Below are 6,047 nucleotides of genomic sequence, written 5' to 3' on the forward strand. Positions count from 1 at the left end.
TATCAGCTTACAGAGAATGGTGAACCATAATGGGCCTAAACAATACTGTGAAACAGGTGTACACTCTCAAACCCATCCCAGAATCCTCTGCAATGTGCAAGGGCTCCGTGACTGGAGCATAGGGATTCCTTGGCAGTCTTCTGGGCTCCAGGAAGTTAAGCAGTCTGGTCACCATTTTCTGGAGGAGGAAACAACTGTTTTTTGTTGTTGTTGTTTTTTGTCTTTAACAATATTAACGGTCTGGCAATTCTGTTTGTAACACACATTGTGGCACCTAGTGATTAAGGCAGGAGCCAAAATCTCCGAGCTATCTCTGATTGCTGTCTGGTCTTCAATAGGTACCTATTTCTCTCAACAGCTCTAAATTAAATATTAATACAAGTTTGTACATACCTAAGTTTCCCATGAAAACAAATAATGCCTAATAGTATTAAAAAAAACCCACCTCTTTCCCCCCCCCCCTTTTTTTGAGACCTGCATTTTGGTGAAGCTGTTAAGTCCCCAGATGAATCTACCACTGGCTTGATGATAAATGTTGGGCAGGGGCTGGGGAAATGCCTAGGGGGGAAGAATGCCTAGGGGGAAATGCCTAGGGAGGAAGAACTGATATTCCCTTTGGCAAATGACAGAGAAGCTCTTCCCTTTCACCGCCCATGGAAGTTCCTGCAGGAGAGGGTTTCCCAATGGATTCCTCTTGGCTGCTACATGGAAGAGGTTCTCCCACAATCTCAGGGCTTGTCTGTGCTTCTGCTTCTCTCATGCTTTCTTCTAGGCATGGGTCTGAGAGGTTTTTTGTTTATGATGTCACTTCCCCCAGGAAAACCCACTCTTTACTGCTGAATCACAACAAACATCAATCAGGGAAATCAGTGGAGCAAATGAAAAACCTCTCTTAAAACACGGGACAAGCAGAAGTGTGGACAAGCCCCCCGTGTCTTCAGTACCTCAGGACTACTCGCCTGGTACAGAGATTTTATCCAAGGAACTAGGCCACAACATTACAATTGGTTCTAGAGTGATTCTGAGCAACCAGAATAGATTTCTTTGCCTTATCACTTGTAAAGGTAAAGGTAAAGGTAAAGGTACCCCTAACCATTAGGTCCAGTCACGGACGACTCTGGAGTTGTGCACACATCTCGCTCTATAGGCCGAGGAAGCCAGTGTTTGTCTGCAGACAGCTTCCGGGTCATGTGGCCAGCATGACTAAGCCGCTTCTGGCGAACCAGAGCAGTGCACAGAAACGCCGTTTAGCGGTACGTATTTATCTACTTGCACTTTGACATGTTTTCAAACTGCTAGGTGGGCAGGAGCTGGGACCAAACAACGGGAGCTCACCCCATCACGGGGATTTAAACTGCCAACCTTTTGATCGGCAAGCCCTGGGCTCTGTGGTTTAGACAGTTACTTTGCAAGTTTCTGTGCAAGTTTCTTTGCTTTATCACTTGTAGGGATGTTCAAATAAGTCAGTTTAGGTTTCTCTCAGCTTCTCATTTTTCCATTCCAAAGGTTCAGTTTGTTACCTTTCCACAACCATCTGCAATTTTTAAAAAGAAGTCATCACAAAAATTCATCAATATTTTCCTGTGTTTTTCTCTTAATATATACATTTTGTAGGCATTTTTGCCCAATATGCACCTTTTTGTATATGATGCATTTATCTGCGGGTGAAGGGTGGGAATCTACTGACCCGCCCCTCACCTGAAACATCCATTGTTCCTCCTCCACATCCTGCTTGCCTTCCACCTCCTCTAACTGCTCTGTCTCTCCCTCCTCCCCTGGCTCCTGCCTTGTGGGTAGTGTGACACCCCATAAATCACAGGTCCCCTCTCCCAGCTCACTCTCCTGGTCCCCTGCCTCTGCCACACACTGTCTTGGGCCCTGCCAGTCCCTGCCAGTACTGTGTAGTTGGGAGTAGATTGGGTTTCCTGTATTCTTAAGTGAACCGCAGCAAAATGCATTTTTGTTTTTCTTTTGAACAGTTCCTTTTTTCTGGATCCCTGTCCATGTCGGCCGAAAAACACCTGAATGACTGCTTGGTGGGATATAGAACATTTCCCTCTTTCCTCTTCCTACCCCCCCCCCATCCCAACTCATGATCCCATGAACTTTCATGCAATAAAATATGAGGGGGCTCGACACTGGGAATCTGGCAATAGGACCCAGACACTTTCCTCTCTGGACACCAGGGCAGTCATCAGGCAGAAGGCTCTATTGCCTTGCTCTTCTCTGCTCAGTAACATCATCCAGACGATGTCCACAGAGGAATACTACAACTCAACAGCAAATCAGGTTAGGAATTATTGGTGGAGGTGGGGGGGTGACCTATGGTAGCTAAATGTTTTCTTGGTGGCTGAATTCCTTGTGTCTCTCTTTCAGGTGAAATGCAGTGTCGGAATAAACATCACAAGTGCTGCAATGACCTTAGCTGGCATCATTCTATACATAGCAGAGATTGCTGATTCACATTATCATGGGCTTTTGAGAACGATAAGTGAACAAGCAAAGAGGCGTAAGTAAGAAAACCATTAACTTTATAGGCAAGATCCAAGAAAGGGAACAGGAGTAAATGGGAAAGAATCATGCTTCGCTTCCTGTTTTCACAGCATATGTCCACATGACATTTCTACACTTTCATCACATCACAGAATAACAAGCAGCCCTTCAGGGGGGTCATTGCTCAGGCATTCCTCATCTTTGTACAAGGGATGCTGAGCAGGTTTGGCTAAGGCGTGGTCTTCCAGATGTCATTGGACTCCAGCTCCCACCAGCTCCAGTCAGCAAGTGATGGGAGTCGTCATCCAGCAAAATCTGGTGGACCAAATATTAGCCAAGCCAATATAGGGGAAGGATGGCAAAAATGTACACAAAGGAGACCAAAACCAACATCTTTAGTAAGGGGTGGAGGAAAGAATCATGTACATAGCTGCTCACGTGCCATTTCAAGAACTTGCAGTGGAGAATGCCATTGTGCTTGTCCTCCACAGGCTATAATGGAACCCTTCCCTTTAATCCTGTTCCCTTTAATCTGCTTCTGACACAATGGCATGGTGTGTGTCTTTGTCAATAGTTTTCTGTCAGCTGCTAGTCATCTGCAGGCCCCTGGGTTCTAAAAGGCCTTGAGGCAAATGCCATGGGAAGGATGATACATGAGAGTACTCTCACAGGTGTACCTTAGACTGCTCCGTCCTTTAATTGATCTATTACACAAATGTAAAATGAATCAACCAGAATGCGTTATATCCCAAAATAACAGCCTTTAAATATTTTTAGCTTTATTTGTGCATTCCAAGTACAACAGCCTATCAAATCTTTGTCAGATGTGTCAGGTGCTTTGCTTTGTGATTTTGCAAAGCATTCAAATACTAAGGAAGTCCCTGCCCAGGTTCTTACACATTAACAATTCTGTCTTACCATTTTATGTTTGAAGAGGTGTATATAATGTTCTATATCTCATGTGGACAGTAGACCCTTTGATCAAAAGAACCAAAATAGTCACCACTGCACTTCCCCCGACTTTTCCTAATGTGTGTGTTGTGCACCCAGAATGTGTTTAGCAGGGTACTTTCTAACGTTACAACTGAATGAATTTGTAGGAGGAACAAGTATACTATGCAAGGTTCTCTGCTGTGTAGTATGTAGGTATTGGGCATGTCGCCTTTCTCCTCTTGTTCAGCATTCTGGAGTTCTCCACCACTGTTTTCTTAGCACATTTTGGGCGCATGGCAGCCTGCAATGACATGGTAAGCATCTGAGTATCTTGATCGGATTTTAAGAGGGTCATATTTTAAAAGCCAGTGAGAAAACGGCATTGGGAGTACATTTGTTTGTGACCGTAAAACAAGGGTGGTGACAATGAACAAAGCATTTCATACACTAAATTAATTTTGTGTGTATTTCAGCCTGTAACTGTATCGCCACAACCTGTTCTCAAAGATGGTGGGAGACCAGCTGAAGGCAACCCTGATCCTCCAGACTATGACGATGCATATGGAGATACATATTTGTCTGTCTATTGAAAAGCTAAGCAATGTGCCGAAGAGAAACTTATTGTTATATCTCACCAACCACCCAACAGTCTTATTCTTTAGATCTGTTCTGAACTGGGTTTAGGGCTGACCATGGGGCTGAGTCTGCCTTGGCTTTCCTGCTGGATTACCTCTATACAAGTGAGATGGGGGAGGGCAAGCTCGCTCCTGCTTCTTGATCTCCCGTTGGCTTTTGATACCATTGACCTCCCAGTCATCAGCTGGCCGGGAGATGGAGATTAACTTTGCTCTGAAGTTCCCCAGTTAGCTGAATAGCACAAGGGGAATCCCAGGGAGAAGCAAGTTTTAAGCTTTCCCTCAACCACCCAGGAAAGGTTTTGTTGTTGTTGTTGTTTTTACTACACATGGTTGTTTCCCAGTCAGCTGAGCAGCACAAGGGCGATCACAGGAAAGGGAAGGTTTTAAACCCCACCCCACCCCCATTTGCCCTAATGGACATGCCTCTACTGCCATGTCCCCTGAAGAAAAGGCTCTCTCTGTCCCTTTATTTATAAACTGGATGATTTTTAGAGATGGAGCTGTGCTTTATATTTTTGATTGTAGTTTATGTTATTATCCTTGTGATTTTGCTTTTGTATTTTCTTCTGTTTTTGTATTATTTGTTCGTTTTATTCAATGCTTGTTTGTATGATGAATAAGTATTTAAAAAGGGAGCGAGATGGAGCTGTGGCGGCCTCTGGTGGATAGGTTGGGCGACTCAGAAGAGCGGCAATATATGCGAAGTCCTGCCCCCGCCCGCACGTTTTGGGGCCAGCTGTTGGTTAGCGGGACGGAGCCGTCCAACGACCTCAGAAGCACAGGCTCATGTGGGGAAACCTCGTGATATGTGAAGGGCTTCCCTTCCAGCCGGTCGGATACTCCCAGCAAAGCTGATACTGTAGTTCCAGACACAGCATATTCTCTCCTTCGGCGTATCAATTTTGTAGCTACTAACTGAATCTCAGCCCTCCTGAAACTCTGAGGGAACCAGATAGCGCAGGCAGACTAAGGCTTCCCAAGCCGCGGCCTGCTTCATTCAGGTGGTCCGCGCAGCGCCTGTGGAATTGTGATCGAAATTGACAGGAGGCAGCGCATAAAGTACCCACATCGATTTTTAATTGCGTTTCGTGGCTTCTTGCGTTGCATTTCAGTTTGAATTGTGTGGGATTAAGCTTGTGAGAGGCAAAATAGAGATGCAGAAGAAAGAAAGAAAGAAAGAAAGAAAGAAAGAAAGAAAGAAAGAAAGAAAGAAAGGAAGGAAGGAAGGAAAGAAAGAAAGCGATATACAATATTTAAAAGCATACAATTGCTACAGCGGGCCAAACAAACAAACAAACAAGCAAAACCATTCCGTGCTCTACCAGATCCCTCAGCAATTTATAATTTACACGAAGCTAGATGACGTTTGTGTAAGGCAGCGTCGTGTGTCCCTAAGAGCGTCAAGCAACCTCTGGGGATTTGCGCGGCCTCAGGAAGAGGGCATAGGATTGCACCAGGAGCTGAAGGACAGATAGTCCCCGGGAATAAGGGTTGCCCAAGGGCAAAGGAGATGGGGCTCCCGCACCCTCGACAGGCGAGGGAATTGCAGCAGCTGCGACCGTGCGAGCGACACCGGAGGGAACTTCCGCTTCTGCAGTTAGTAAAGGCGAAGGAGGAGCAACCATATTCCGCAGCAGGTGTCAGCCCGGCCCCACCAGCAATGAGCGGGATTTCCAAGCGAGACCCATCGCTTCCCACGCCACTTCGGGCTAAGCATCGCGTTGCAAGCTCAAAACCCGCTAGTTGCTGGCAGACGCTGCGAAAAGTTTTCCTGGTCGCTCATATTTTAATGTCGTGGCCGGTGAAGAAAACAGTAACCCCAAATCGGGCGACTTGACCGGGCTGGATTTGATTTTTGCAAACGGAAGCAGGCGAGCGCGTGGCTTCGTTGGCGCGTTGTTGCTTATCTGCGGGAGCATCTTCCGCCCTCCTTGCATTGTGGGCGCTGTAGTTCCGCCGTGCCTTGCCCAGCGCCGGGGCCTC

Source organism: Podarcis muralis, chromosome 1, assembly GCF_964188315.1.
Source record: "Podarcis muralis chromosome 1, rPodMur119.hap1.1, whole genome shotgun sequence".
Classification (NCBI taxonomy): domain Eukaryota; kingdom Metazoa; phylum Chordata; class Lepidosauria; order Squamata; family Lacertidae; genus Podarcis; species Podarcis muralis.